Below are 17472 nucleotides of genomic sequence, written 5' to 3'. Positions count from 1 at the left end.
TGTGTTTGTCCTTTTTTGTATTTAAAATTTTTTTAAGGTTAGTGATAGAAAATCCTTTTTTAAGTTGAAATTTTTTATCACTTTAGCAAAGCATAAAAATTCAATTGATAATACTGCTGCCGAAACTCTTCAGAAACAAATAATGGAAAATTGAAAAAAACGTTTTTTTCTTTATTTTTGGCCAACATTAAATAAAAAAAAAATTGGAAAAACGCCTTAAGAAATACTTAACAATATTTAGTTTTCTTTTCCTTAACAAAAGTGTTTAGGTTTATCTTTGGTCTTTACTTACTACCCTTACATGTTCATATTGTTTAATACATTTTTTTAGCGGCAAAACAGCAAAACAATTACGCGGCACCAAAGTCAAAAAAGGAAGAATATTAACATTAATATTGAAAATATGCAATATTATAGCCAACGGATATCGTTCGTTATAACAGGATTTTTTAATTATGTTAACACACAAGCAAAGTAGGTGGTGATATTGAAAAGCTTATTAAAATATGATTTTCGAAAGGAGTTTGAGTCAGTTGTGGGCCGATTTCGAGTGAACATACATGCTAAATGTACGTTTTGGCCCAATATGGTTCTGCGTAGAACTTCTTTTAATTCATTAATTTGTCTAATTGAGTGCGAAATTTAAACTTAGTCTTTACTTAGGACACTCTTCACTCCCTCTCTTTCTTTACAGTCTCTCTTTCAACTTTTTTCAAAGAGAATAATTATAGACCCAAGTAAGGCAAATGTAAAAACTCAAAGGTATTAATTTTTACTAAGTTGGAGTCTTGACAGTTTTCTCGTCTTAAGATTTATAGTCTGTGTTTTGTTGCTAAAGTTAGTCATAAAAACGATCAAGATATTCTGATGGAATTCGAAAGGACTTGTTTCACTTATAACTTTAAAGTTATTTTAAAGCGATCTGTCAAATTGTTATAATGATATATATTTAAACTTCCAATAAATTGTAAAATGCAACACCTAAAACTTTGCATCATTAAATATTGATTATTATTCTGATGTTTTTGATTGCGACCGTATTGATTGTTGAGAAAAATAAGGAGATGATAATGATTTTTACAAAACAACTAGACTATTACACTAACCCAGCAACAGCTCTTGGCTTGTATGTTAACAATCTTTATGCCACAATAACCCCATCCAGTCGTCGTCATTTGAAATGACGTTGTATTGTGGTGTTTGTTTGGTATGCATGCTATAATGTTAAAAACTTATGACATTTTTCCATCCAAAAAATCGACATCATTTTAACGTTTTTAGCATTTTCGATTATCTGCTTTATTTTCATTTTTTCACATCATACTTGCTGCAAGGTTTAATATACATTTACTGGTAAACGATTTTTTCTTTTGCAGTTATTTTACTTCTAAATGTTGAAAAATTTATATGTTTTTTGTCGTTTTCGGTTTTTTTTCGGTTAGTGGTACGTACTTTTAGATCTTTTATTCATTTTGAATTTTGCTTTAAGGACTTAATACAGATGACGTTTTAGTCTCGATGATATGTAGCGATAAATATTAAATTTTTTCTTCCATTTCGTTCTTTTTTCCGGCAGGATGACGACTGATAGTAGTGGGGGTAAAAAAGTCAAATGCACCAAACGGATACTGTTGCAAATTTGTATGACAAATAATGGAAACTCCAAAAATACATACTTACTTAGCTTTTTGCTTTATTCTAGATTTACGTTTTTCTTTTACAAATTAAATTTTCCTCTAAAAGTAGGAAGTGCTTAAAATTATGTGGTTGTTAGAATCAAGAATAAAAATCTTTGCAAAGAATTAAATTTATTTCAAAGTATGTATAAGTTTGTATGTAAATGGGTGATTTAAATTTTATATTGCAATTTTAATTTATTTAGTAAGGAAAGAAGAAATAAAAAAATTGAAAAGAGCAAAACATACAAAATTTAAAAGTTTTCACAAAATATTGGAATTAATTGGAATCACCCGTATGTGTAAAATTTAACTAACTTAGATTAGACAAACACTCATACATTCTTAAATAACAATTTGTATGGAATTTATTCGAAAAGAAATGGAGACGAAAAAGAATGAGCGTCACTTTGCGTTAATGAATTGTACGTGCTGAATTTTAATAAGCCCAACACTTGAACATATTCGTACAAATGTAATCACTGCCACATAGATACAGACAGACATACATTTTCTACATTCACATAAGTAGTTGGTTGTTAAACTTAAAGTTACAGGCTTTTTAGGTAAATGTTAAATAAACAAATTAACTTAAGAAACAATCGTAATCCCTTTTAACTAATCCTAAGAAGGTACAATAGTTTATTTAAATAAGTAAGTTTAGCAACAATAATGTTTTAGTAACATACTTTATAAGTTTCAAAAAGTTTCAGCATTTTGTTGGTTGCTTGCTTGTCAAACTTTAATTTAAATATTTTTGAATAATTTGACAGTTATGTGCCGATAATCCGGCACAGTGTTTTTAAATAGAGTCAATCGGTTAATCGATAAACTTCGTCGATTAACAGCTCTATTACATGATTTATTACTTGATTAAGTCCGATTAATGTTCGATGCTAGATATCCACTTGTAGTAGTGACGTCAATATAACAAACTTATTATGTAATTATGATTATGTATTTATTTTGTTTGATCTAAACATTTTTAATTTTTTCGATTTAACTCCGATGACGAGTTGGTATAACATACATCATAAGAAAACTCAATCTTTTTTGATACCCTAGTTTAACATTTTTATGCCAAATAAAATGCATAAAAAATATACAAATATTTAATATCGGATGGGATACAAAACAATGGCAAGCGTTTAAAAGTGCTACATGTCAAAAATTTCCAACTCGCCGTCCCTTAAAATCAAATACTCTTTGGCTACACCCATGTTAAATTTCATCTCTATCAGTCTAGCTGTTTAGAAAAGCAAGATTTATTTCCAAAAAAAATTAATTCTGGCCTACTGTGCTACCTAAAGCAGAATGTATTTCACATTAAATAATTTGATTATAATGGTGATAAAATATTGTTATTGTTGCAAATAGAATGTGTTTTATATGCACATGTTGCATACATATAATCTCGCAATGTAATGATTTCTAAATATTTTAAGCATTTTACATGTACGCTCAATGGCACACTTATACATATATACAGTAACTATCAAAATTATGGAAAGAAGAGAAAATCAAATAGAAAGCATATGTCTGTTTATAATATTAACAAGTAGGAAAGTCGGGCATGGCCGACCATATAATACCCTACACCATGAGTATATTTTTAAAATTTTTACTTTTATAAAATTTTTATTTTTTGTAAAGAAACTTTTATGTTGAATATTACCATAATTCCAAAATATTTAAGCCATTTATTGATAAAAAACTAAAATTTCTAAATGAGGCTTTATATAGGTCAAATATGGGCCGATCCTCGGTAAATTTGGGAAAAGGATATATTTCTAAATAACAGTTAGTTTTGTTGAGTTTCATTGCGATACAAATGGTTACAAGTCAATTTTAGACGTTTAAGTCATTTTTTGAAGGGGGGTTTGTATGGGGGCTAGGGTCAAATATAGGCCGATCCTTACGAAAATCTGCAGTATCATTTATACTGCATATATAGATAGCAGAATATTTGACGTAATTATAGTATAAAAAGTTCAAATCGGGAGGTACGGTAGTATGGGGGCTAGGTGAAATAATGGACCGATTTCAACCATTTTCAATAGGCTTCGTCCTTGTGCCAAAAAACATGCTTGGTCCAAATTTCATCAAATTATCTTGAAAATTGCGGCCTGTACCTTGCGCACAAGGTTTACATGGACAGCCAGCCAGCCAGCCGGACAGACGGACGGACGGACGGACATGTCTTAATCGACTCAAAAAATGATTCTGAATCGATCGGTATAGTTTAAGGGTATTGGACCAATATTTTTGTATGTTACAAACATCAGTACAAACGTATAATACCCTCCCCACTATAGTGGTGTAGGGTATAAAAAGAAGCGTAATAGACTGTCAGTCATTAAAAAAGAAGGAAACAGTTTAATGTTTTTTTATTCACAAATTAAGTATTTTAAAACATGTGTTCCTGTATTGTTTCCTAAAAACTTTTTGTTAATTAAAATAAATATGTAAAATTTTAAATTAGAATAATCATATAAAGAGAATGTAAAAAAATATTTAATTATACAATTTAATATTTACATAATTATAATAGAAATAAGGCTAAGAAAAAAATATTTACAAATATATGGTTCTAAGCAATTTACTTATTATTGCTGATTTTAATTTTAAATGCACTATGCTGCAATATAAATATTAATGTGTTTTTTATAAACTTAATATAAAATACCTAAAAATCCTTTATATCTATTAAAATTCCGGAATGTATTAAAATTTATAAATAAAACGGATATGTACTCAATTTCATGCTTAATGTTGTAGCATTTATTTATAAGTGTCATCATTTTGTATGCCTTTTAACTTATGTTTTCCTTTTATCAGCCAGAATTAAGGACTGGTAAAAGAGTACGATAAATGGATGTTGCAGTTTGGTATGTAAAACCATTTATCAACACTTGAATGATCAAATGCATATTAAATTAAATTCAAATCATTTTGCATATAGACAGACATTTCTTTTTACACACTAAAACATACAACTTAATAGTTTAGGTTTACATAAACATGAATATATACATATTATTCATTTATAACATCAAACTGAGTATAAATTAATTCATATAGGATTGACCAAATAGGACTCTGGGTTTTCAAGCACAATGTATCAAATAGACATTTTAAGATGTTATCAATTGTACAAGTATGTGTATGTAAATTAACTATAAAATATACATAAACGTACATAGATATGTATTGTTTGTATGTATATATGGCAGAGTGTGCCATGAATGAGATTTTTTGAAAATCTAAAGAGCAAAGTTCCATCTGTTCGATGAAGTTGATATATGGCGGTTAAAAAGTTTTTATTGGTTGAAAATTTTTTGAAAATTTTTATAGACAGAGACTTTTTAGAAACAACTATTTAAACTGAACATTTTTTATAAGATGAGATTTTTTTGAAAAATTTCTATAAGATGAGAAATTTGTGTTCAATTTTTTAAAAGGTGAAATTTACTCAAAATTTCTATAAAAATTTAAATTTTTGTAAAATTTCTGTAAAAAAGCGACATTTTCGTAAAAAATTTTATAAGAGACATTTTTGTAAAATTCCTGCAAGTAGAAAATTCTAAAAAAAGTGACATTTATGTTAAATTTCCATTAAGAGATAAATTTTTGTAAAATTGCTAAAAAGGTGAAATTTTCATAAAAAATTAAAAGAATAATGTTGTAAAATTTCTATATAAAGTTAACAAAAAACAGGTTTTCTATAACAACATTTGAAAATGTTTTTCTATAACATTATTTGAAAATTTTCGTAAGGGAAGCAAGTTTTTGGAAATTTTATAAAAAAGAATATAATGTTTTCCAAAAAAGCTATTTTTTAGGACATAAGTCTATACATTTCTCAATTCTCCTTGAAAATCAATAAAAAAATCAATCAAACAAAAATTTATTAATATTAATAGAATCATAACGTATGTTGGTTGTAATTTAAAGTGGATTTCGATAAGTTGCTTAAATTGAAACTTAAAGAGATCAAGAATTAAAAAGTTTCAGCCGTTACCAAATTATAGTTAAAAAAAAAATCCTGTAAATTTTTCTGCGGTGCACTCTAATTTTCAATACTATACTCAAAAATATGCAAATAAATACTTGATAACTTGTATTACAAGTGAACTGTTCCAAGAGGAACACCATTTCCATTTAAATATTAGAAACAAATTAGAAAATTCGGAAAATGTTAAAGAATGGTAAACGTTATGCAATAAAATCTTTAAAGGATTTCAAAACCGTAACAAAACTTTTTCACAGAAATTGTGTTATTATATTAAATGAATTTACATATATGTATATTGTATGTCTATTAAAAAGACAGACACATTGTATAACAACTTAATATGAAAGCTTCATAATATTGTAATGAAAAGTCTAAGATGTTGTAAATTTATAATAAACATCTCGTTAAGGCGTTGGACCAGAAACTGAACTAAATGTTTAAAACAAATAAGGAAATTTCAGTTTAGTAAATTTTGAAATAATTTAAAATTATTTTGAGGAACATATAAATATTTATATTTAAATAACATTTATATTTCCTTCAATATATATAAATAAAATTCTCAAATTGTGTCCTAAAAAGTTTTTACAGTGCTCTTTGAATTTATATATATATATATTATCTACTTTTTCAGCATATTTATACGAATGCAGTATTTTTAATTTTCACTAGTTTGTAATATTGTTTATTGGTTGTTATTGGAATTTTTGCAAGCATTTGAAGGCTTAAATCTAAAAATAAACTATTTTTAATTTACAAAAAAAAAAAAAAAAAAATACAAAAGAGTGATTATACTTCAAATTTAATAAATACTAAAATTTTAATACTTTTTTTAATTTAAAATGTGTGTGTAGTGTGTATATTTTGTATCCTTATAGGAAGCGGAGTCGATTAAATTCATCCGTGCATCTGTCTGTTGAAATAAATTTTCTGAAGACCCCATTTATCTTTGAGATCTATATCATCAAAAATTCTAATTAACGTGCTTTCCAAAAATTATTATTTAAAATTGGGCCATAAATAGCTGAGATATAAGTAAAAATCCGATATAGCGCTCTAAACATTTATCAGAACGACACAAAGATTAGTGATTAACAAACAGCAAATCGCTGGAAACAACAACAACGTTTAGTATACATATTGGGAATTTCATGTCAAGCGAGCAAACTCAAAAAACGATTTTGGCGAAATGCACTAAGGTTATCATTATCGGATAGTAGTCCAGACACAAATTTTCAGCTTTAACGATCAAGAACTAACGGTCTTAGTTGGGGTCAAAGTTGAACAATTTGGCCATACAGGGTTTTATTCAAATGAGTGTAACTTTTCATCCATTTATCCTATCAAAAATTGTCCAAAGGAGTTTAGATAGCTATTTCTTCATTCTTTCCAAATCATTTTTTTAGACTCATAGACTTCTTCATAAAAACGCTTATTTTGTTCACAAATTGTGAAAATATTTCGGAATTAAGGCAATAAACAACTGTAATGGTTTATTATTTAAAATACACATGCTGGTTCAAATTAGTACTTAGATTTTCTTCATCACGTCTGGGATCTGAGATATGGTGTCCTAAAGATTAAAAAAAAGTAATTTCTGATAACTATATGTCAGATTTTAAGCTTTTATTTTAAAGTTGGCAGAATAGTTTTCAGAAAGCATACAGTTCTTGCTAATTCTCCGGGGCACAATCCTTAAGAAAAGTATGCTTTGGCCTCTGGGTTAAAAATGTGTTGGCCTATGTATATAATATTTTGCAAAGTTGCTCTTACTTGTTTCAAAAAATAAACCGCTAATATTCTAAATTCATACACAACACGTTCTGTACACTGCATAGAAATAGAAATAGAGTTTGATGTGAGAAAATTTCGTTAAAAAATTAACGATTGAAGTAAAACTGAAAATTCAAATACATCATGCGTCAAAAATGTTTATAGGCCAACCATAGATCACATTAAAAATTCATAAATATTTACACAATTTCAATACTTATACAGTACATACATACATATGTATTTATAATATTGATTGTGTGCTTGAGTACTTGTTTCAGCAATTTTACATTACTTTTAGAAGTAAATGTATCGCTATTTACTACACGGATTGTAAATTGTTATTTTCGTATAAAAACATAAAATTTTCTGTAATATGAACACATTAAAAGTAGTGGTTTAATTTAGTAAGTAGGTAAACTTTTGAAAATTATATATTAATTTGTTTTCGAAATTATGATAATTTTATGAAATTTGTTTAGGGGTAAATCTAAGCGATTACTAAAGTCTCTATTTTTTGGCTTATAACCCGGTACTGCAGGGATATTTAAAAAAATCAAAAATGAAGAACTAAAAATCCAATAAAGGTTACCATTGGCATAATTTATTATAATTAGCATAGAGATGGATGTGTTAATCATATATTGAAAACGTCAAGCGAAAATATTAAAAATATAATAAAAGTTTTAATACTAGTATTATTGACACTTGTATGATAAAATGCATTCTGATACACTATAGAAAAAACATGACCTGTTTGACAGTAATAGAAATATAAAATTTTAGATGTTAAATCAAGGCAAAACTAAATTTTCATGTAAATAATTGGTTCTAGATATATTTTTTAAGAAACCTAGTTTACTACTAACAATAATTACTTTTAAAAATTAAAAATTACTTTTAAAAATGCAAAAATTCTAGAGAGCTGTACAATTAATAAATTCTGTTTTTTTGTTAACAAATCTGCGAAGTTTTTTAAAATAATAAAACTATGGCTCCCCCGAATTAATCACCATTTTAGGTGTTATCGAACCTACTGTGTGTGCGTTTTTTTATTTGCATTTTATGTAAACAAACATTCATTTTTTTGTCCTCGAATCACTTAAATGTTAGAGGATCCAACCATCAAACCGTGACAAGACTATCATCTTTGTTTACGTTTTTCAAAAATGAAAATCAACAGTGTGTGTACAGTTATTGGTTTTTAATTGAATGATTTGTTTTGTACTTACAAGGACTCCCATTAACAAAGTCATATGCAAGGCCTTCTAAACAAGTCGGAATCCTTGTTATATTACAAAACCATATTCTGAATGTTTTTTCATCAGGGAACTAAGCCTTTCATTTTCTTTTTAAAAAGGACTGTATGTCATTTGTGAATATGTTTTGTTTTGTCTTTATTGTTTGGAACAATACACATTCATCTATTAGAGTTTACAACGAAAATCACTTAAATCGACTTAAGAAATATTATCTTATGTATCTCACCATTCATACACCACAAATAAAGATTTATACAGCTGACTTTTACTGTAAAAAATATTTTATCTCAAAACCATATTCTTTTGACTTAAGCTCTTATAGCATATAACATCAAATATTTATGCATCAGTTTATAAAAGTGGCTGCAATGTACAATTGCTTTGCACTTTGAATTCAATTAGCAACAATGACTGATGCGTAAGAAAATTCATTGAAAACTGCTAACGGTTGCAATTGATATACTATTGCACAATAGGTACGCCAATTTACAATTTCCACCAAAAAATGGCAAGTTGTGGAACCCTTACTGTTTGATCGATATATAAAAAAAAATTATTTGAAAAACAATAAATCTGTTACTGATCGTTAAAATGTTATTTAATTGAGAAACAGAAGTTTATTTATCAACGACAAGTTTTTTTTAATTAAACTGAATTGGTACAATCAGCCGGAGAGCAGACAGACGCATTGAAGAACATTGGAGTGTTTTACATATACCAGTACATACGTATAATACCTTTCTAACCATTGTGTATGTTATAAAAAGTTTGTTTGTTACCTTAGTTTTAAAATATTTAGTTGACAAAAAGATAAAACTAAGACTTGACGTTTTTTCCTTGAAATACTAGAACATTTAACATAATTATGAGTTCAAAAGCCCTATTTGGGTTTACGGTATAACGAACTGATTTAAATAATTTTTCATATGCTTCGTTCTTGAGTCAAAAGAAGAGTATGTGCTAAATTTAATCAAATTATCTTGTAAGTTACGTGCGTACAAACTTTACATAGCCACGCATTCAGACAGACAGACATAGGTAAATCGAACCCGAAAGTAATTTTCGACAACTTTTTTGGATGCCATGAATATCATCACAAACGCATAATGGTCTCCTTACTATAGTGAAGATACCATTATATAGTAGGGAGACCATTATGCGTTTGTGCTGATATTTATGACATCTAAAAATATTTGTCAACCTTAATATATATAGGTGAAGGGTGTAATACTACAGTTTAAAGCAAATGGTGTCTAAATATTCGAAATTATACCGATAGTTACCCCAGTATAATTTCTAAATACAATAGAACTAATTATTAATGTTCTTTTTTTCTTCGTGAAAAACTAGTTTAATTATTGTTTTTTCTTTCTTTTCGTAATCAAAAAACAAAACGCTCAGTTCACATATTTAATGTCTTTCATTTTTTGTGGTCCACAATTAACAACATACTTTCTTTATTCCTCAATTTTTTTTGTTCAGTTCTTTATAATGATGACACTTTGTTGGCGGTATATTAAATGAAAGAAAACAAAGTTTCCTTATTTTATTTTGTGTATATAAAGCTAAATACCCACACAATACTAATGCCGGTATTTGACATGTCGACACAGTTGTGTCTTAATTAAATTTTATTAATGATGTACATAAGAACAAAAAGATAAAATGTTAAAGACAGTTTAAGTTTAGCTGATAAGTCTACTTACAAATGTAGAGATGTATTTAACGACAATGTTGCTGCAATGAAATAATAAATGTATATATTGTTATTTTAAAGTTACATAATTTTATAAATAAAATGTAAGGTAATGATGATAAATCAGATTTATATGAAGGTTACAATATTTTAAATTTATAACCTTTGTTAGTACATAATTTTATTTGTGATTTTTATTGCCAAGTTTGACCAAGTTATATTATTTGACTTTTTGTCATGTATTTACAGACACACAGACGGACACGTATGGTATAATAAATAAAGAAAGAGATAAGGAAACAATTATGTAACTTGCAAACCACTTTAATATATTTTTTTAAAATAGACTTAATATATTGTGTCCGATTCATATTTAAAATTAAGGACTAAGTATTAAAATCTTAACACTCCTTAAGTGTACTTCTTTGCGGAGCTTTCGCTACGCCGGTGGTTGTCATTACTTCCTATAAACTTACTTTGAAACCGACAAACGGCTTAGAAGTTATAGTGTAATTTCCCTACATTTATATTTTTATTTAACACTGTGGGACGCATAAATCTGAATAAATCCATTATTTTTAAGACCTAAACACTATTTTTTTATTTTTAGATTTTTTAAAAATGTTTAACACAATTACGTTACAATGCTTTTTTTATTTGGAATTCACTTAATAATAAAATTCAGCAATTAAAATTTCTCTTTTCTTTTAATGTTTAATTTATTTTAATTTTGAAATAATTGCAAAAATACCACATTAATTTAATTAGTTGTATCGTTTGTAAAATTTTACTTAATTATAAATAACTACCAGTACGTACAATAAAAACAAAAGAGAGAATTACTACAAAAATACAAATACTTTGTACGCAATTATAGTATTAAATTAAAATATTTTATTTTCTAATATGTATTTGTATGTATGAACAAAATGTGTACATTTTGTATTTCAATCAAAATGACTGTTGTAAAAAAATAAAAACAATTTATTGTAGAGACCACAACACAATTAAACCTCAAAAATTCGATCGATTCTATCAATTATAACACAAATATCATCACACATACATACATAGATATACACATTTAAACACCATTACCATAAACATTTTATTTATTTAAACACAAATATTTTAAGCTAAAAACAAAAATATCAATGGCTCAAAAACCCATAATAGTAATGGGAATATAAATAATAAAATATTAAATAATAATGATTATTTTGTAACATGTACTAATGTATGTTAAATGAACACACACATTCATTTGATTATAGAGCAATAAAAATACAATTTTAATTGGCATTTACATTTTAACACTATTGATTCATTCGTTTACTTCATTTACTATACTTTTGACTGTATAATCAAGAAAAAATACAGTTTCGAGTAACTAAAATTAACTTAAACCCTATTTAACGAAATACTCTATACTTTACTGTTTGGAATAGAGAAATTTAAGTTTTTATAAAACTTTTTCATATAAAGTTTCAGTATAAGCGTTAAATAAATTTTCTTAACCGGATTTTATATGACGGGTAGAATCAAATATAGTTTGATTCACATAAAATTATGTAAGAAGATTAATGTTCATTTCTGCTGTCTAATTAAAATTATTATGTCAATTCAAACCTTATTCTAGCGGCCCACTTTGCTGGTGGATTGTGGCAATGTAAAAGCTCAGTTTAGAATATTTTGGGAAAATTTAATTTTTCTAGATCCTTTAATAGACGTGCTTAATTTCGTGTCTATGAAATATTTTCACTTTTACACACAGTGTTGTTCTTGCTCTGTTTTGTTTTTATACGTAATCAAACTAAGTACAAATTACCATATCAAAAAGCGAAGCTTGCTTTATTAATTTAAATCTCTATAATTTAAAGAAATCATGTAAACTATCTTTCATTTTACTAATATCTTTGCATTGTTTGACACTGTATTATAAATTAATTTCTATGCATTACTGTATATAACTAAATTCATTAAATACTATACATAGTTACCAAGGTTACTAAAAAAATTCTCATATATTTTACTAACTTGTATAATTGTTAACTACAAAACAATATTGACCAATATTTCTGCCAATATTTATTACCACACTCAAACACACATAAAAACACAATAATCAAGTTAATCGTAAACACTAATAAATACAAGTAAAAACTAATACTTTTAAACTGATGCAAATCCCTGCAGTTCGAGATTGACATTTTCCACAATTTAGGAACTGGTAAATTTTAAACAAATTGTCTGTCAGTTTATACATCTTTTCAGTTTAAATTTTACATATGTTTATATTTAGTAACTCCAAATCCATTAAATCAATGAAATGGACTCCTATAAAACTGCTCGAATATTGTAAACTCTTGCTTTACACCTCAACCAATACACCCGCGAACATTTTGTGTAAAAACTAAAAACTATAGTCAAGTTTTGCAATTATTTATATGAAAATACTTGTTATATATAGACATTTTATTAGTAGATGTTTAGAAGGTTTTTGTTATTTTATTTATTACTTTACTTTGTATGTTCATTACCTTGGCAATATGTACAGTTAAATAAACAAGTAAGAGTTTTATATTCGGCTGAGTCGAAGTGTATTCACCATGGTGTGTTAAAAAGCAGTCACTAAAATTTTTTAAACAATAACAGTTGTAAAATGTAATCAGTACCAGAAAGTCTCCATTTATAGTTTTTAGTTCATTGAACAAAAAAAAAAAAAAAAAAAAAAAATAGAAAAAATTCCTATCTTACAGATTTGTATTAACCTGGATGGATGTTAATGTTTAATTTTATGTTTCTAGTCAATAAAAACACTATGCTTTATTCGTAATTCAGACAGATGGACATGGCTAAATCAACTCCATCATATATAAAGATCCAGAATTTTTAAACCTTATAGGTTCCTAAAATTATATTATAGAAATTACAAATGAAATGAAAAATATAAATATTTATATATCGATATCGTATAAATATAAAGTTCTGATCCACTTTAAAGCAATAATTTACTTGAATAGATGTTTTCTGTTTCAGTCATATTTGTTATAAAATGGAAGTTAAAATACTTTAGTCCTTAAAACACTACAAGAATTTATATACTTCATATTTACAACACAAGATTGATTTTAATATTTAACTATATTTTCACATACATTAATTAATTCAGTTTTAGGTTCTGCAACTTTGTAATTGTATTGTTTTAAATTGTTTAAAAATATTGTTTCATTGTTAAAAACTTCATTGTCAAAATGTTGCAACACATACAAACCACCAAAATATGTACGTGTATAGAAAAAACAATTCAATATAAATACTCGACAACAAAAGTAATCCATGCAGGAAATTTACTTAACATGCAACTACATCAAAAATTTAAAATCATTGGCAAATGTTTTATTTTAATTTAATTGACTTTTTAAACTAATTTTTAAACAATCGAAAATCTTACATGACGTATGATTAATATTTGTTTCCTGTTGCAAAATGTTCACATTATAAATGTTACTCATACGCCTGCAAATTAAAAAAGAAGCAATATATAAAAATTACTTATGGTAAAATTTAAGTGTAAAATCGATTATAATAATGTCTGAAACAAATACTGTACATTTCCATAATTTAATAAATACTACTCTTAATTTCTGTTCTTAAATACAAATAAAATATATTTAATTTTTAAAGCATTTTAAAATTTTTCTTGTATATCGCCCACAATTTTTTATATAAAATTTGTTGTATATAACATGACGCTACATTTTTTTTAGATTAAAATGAATTGTGTTAAATTTTTATTTATTTTGTTTATAATTTTAGTTCATATTGGAAAATTGATTGACTTTATCAAGTACATAGATAATCCTCTTATTGTTTTGGAGATTACACAAAATGTAATATGTTTTATTGAAGAATAGTTTTCTATGCAGTTCTGCAATGGATTTATGTTGCATAGAAGTATAAATTTCATGGCTATATGAAAATTTTAGATAAGAAATATTTTACTTTTAATTTAGCAACAGTGTTAAATTTTGATTTTTTTTAATAAAATGTAATAGAGAAACTTTATAGGCAGTGGAAACAGTTAAAACCTCAAATGGGATGTAAGTGTTAAAATTATTTTAGATCACATCAATTTCATTCGATAAGAATTTTTGCAAAATCAAATAATAAAAGAGTACAAAGAGTTTGTCCTTTAATTTTGAAGAAATTTGAAAAACTTGTAATGCAAAATATAAATGTATCTTTTAAGCCAGTAAATTTTTAAAATTTATTAAAAAACCACAATGTTGTTTGATTTTGGTGTTTGGTACTTTTACTAAATTTTATTAAAGGACACTTGACACGATCACACTCTACGTACGTAATGAAATTCCATCCGTACAACAAAAAAGTAAATAAAAGTCTTATGAAATATATTTTTATGATTTTTATAATGCGACTTGCTTGTTTTTTGAATCATTTCAAAAAAATGAAGAGAGCTACGACTATAAAATTTTCTATGTGTATTTTCTTTTAATTTGTGATGGTTTCATCACATATTGCGTTTAGACGATCCCATCCATACTCTTCTATACAAAATTTTGACAGTCCATATTACTTGTGTGCTCGTGTAATAGTATTCTTATTGTTTGATCAAAAAAGTGCCAAACAAAAGTATATACGGTTAATTATATATTATAAATAAAAACAATTTTGAAATTTAAAATAAAAAATTCAAAAAACAAACCTAAATCACTATAACAATTGGAAAATTTTCATTCAATATTACTATGGAAAGGTATCATATGAGCATATATAACTGACTTTTTTAAAATTGCACATTTTTTAAATTCTACCTAAAACTCTAACCCTACGCCAATCTTTAAAAATTTAAGCAAAAGCAATTTTGATGAGAATATTTATTATTTACTGACTTCGCAAAAAAGGAGAACAAAACCAACCATAATTAATATTTAAGTTGTTTTGTTGTAAATTTTTATTTGAAAAAATAATGCTGACAACTATGTTTTTTTATTCTCAACAACAATACATTCATTTTAAGTTTACAAACATGGCATCCGTTTCATTTCCGGTGCTTTTAAGTCATTTTGAGTTCATAACATTTTTTAAATACAAATATATTTGTATGTGAACATACATACATCGTTTTACTGTATCTGTGTTTGTATGTGAGTAAGTTTCCATATGCGAGCTTGTATGTGTGTGGCGGCGACAAGTGGGTTGGTAGCGGTCTTGTAAGTATTTTGGGTATTTAAGTGCTTGAAATGTGTGTGTTTGTAAATGCATTGTACAACGCGTCCGTTTTACAGGAAATATGAAACCGTTGACAATAGGTTTTATTTTTTTTAGTAAAACTTTAGTATTTTTTTCTTTTCCGTTATTTTCAGCATTTAGTAAAAGTTTTTTTTTTTTAAAACTGTTTATTTTCATTCCCAAATATACACACCAAAATACATCTATAAGCGAAAAATAGTGCTCTTATATATGTCTATGTATGTGGTTTTGAGCTCTAAATACATTTTCTGTTGTGGTAGGCATATAAAGTTGTTGTGTGTATTTATACCCTATAGTGGAGAAAAGTAATACGCCTTTCTGCTGATGTTTGTAACGCCCAAAAATAATAATGATACCGCTATCTTAAAGTATATTTATTAAAATATGCAATATTTTATAGAAATTCTGTATTTGACCCCTATAGAATCTAACAAGCCCTTGTTTGTCCTCTATACAGTACCCATTGGTGTAGAGTGTCATATGTAAGTTATGGCCAAATAAAATTTATAACTTGATTTTTATTTGATACTGAATGAGTATTTAAGTGTTCGTGTTTTTGCGTTTCACTCTACATACACTGCACAAAAGTTCTCTAGTTAAATGTACGTAGTCCTGTTGAAATAACCAACACCCACTATATTATATTTATTTATATTGAACCAAACAGTCTGTAGTAAAAAACAAGACCAACTGCTTGCAACTTTAACTCTAGATGTAGCTGCCACCAATATTACAAACACTAAACTACAACAATACAATATTTTATACACAATCTGTTATTGCAAGAGTTTTAGAAGTTCTAGTGGCAAGTACATATTCATTGGTAGTAGTGGTAGCTGTACTTGTCCTAGTGTTGGTAACATTTGTTGTAATAAAAAATGCATTGACCTTTCAGGAAGCGTGTCGCCTGTTTTAATGGATTTTATGTGGTCCTCCTTAGTTTATGTACTCCTTTGTTTGTTAGTTTGTTAGAGGTGTGTATGCATGGGTTTGCTATTGAAACTTTTTCAATTTTACTTATTATTTTCAAGCCAAAATATGTATATGTTGGAAAAAAGTGAAATGCACAAGTACATCTCAGTTGTACTTATATGAAAAAGCTAGACCAGTCCACTTCTTTTCAATTTTGTACAGTCCATTTGTATTGCACGTTATTAAGCCGATGAAGCACAAAACTCTTATAGATGAACTTTTTTGCAGCGAATTTTCTATGACAACATATATAGGCGATTTTGTAAAGATTTGTTATCTACAATGTGTATTATTTTTGCATTACATTGAAAGAACAAAAGATGAAAAAAGAAAAACTAGAATGAAATGAAACATTTTCAACAAGCATAAAGACTTTTATATAGGTTTTAGAATCAAGTCTTGCTTTGTTATAATTTGTTTAAACGAACATGGTTATAGAATTGGACATATTCGATCACAAACAAAAATAACACCAGAATGGCATGGCATTAGGTTAGCTTGTTAGGAGGATGTATACTGCATCAAATCCGAAGAAATACATGGCATGGCATTAATTTGTATAACTTTATAGACTGATAGACCACGTAATATCTACTCTGATTGCAAATACGTTTTAATTTATTACTTTTAAATCTGAATCAAAATATTTTGGGATAAATCTAAAACAACATCTGAAATGAAAACCCCTGTAAAATAAATGAGTACTATGCTCACAACAAACAACGTAAAGAGTATGTTGATATACAATTTTATTTAATTTTTTTTTTGTACTTTTTGCAGTTCGTATAAAAGTTTTCAATA

At 26.7% G+C, this 17472-nt stretch overlaps 1 long non-coding RNA gene across 1 annotated transcript in view; it reads right to left on the bottom strand.

The window, feature by feature from the left end:
• Positions 1–17472, bottom strand: part of LOC124418683 — a 220554-nt gene that overhangs the window by 74383 nt on the left and 128699 nt on the right. Inside the window, exon 4 of the long non-coding RNA XR_006940140.1 lies at positions 10433–10463. This is a non-coding gene — a long non-coding RNA (uncharacterized LOC124418683). The remainder of the gene's footprint in view (positions 1–10432; positions 10464–17472) is intronic.

This window comes from Lucilia cuprina, chromosome 3, assembly GCF_022045245.1.
Source record: "Lucilia cuprina isolate Lc7/37 chromosome 3, ASM2204524v1, whole genome shotgun sequence".
NCBI lineage: Eukaryota > Metazoa > Arthropoda > Insecta > Diptera > Calliphoridae > Lucilia > Lucilia cuprina.
The sequence above is the reverse complement of the archived record's forward strand: the minus strand, read 5'-3'. Positions and strand labels throughout refer to the sequence as shown.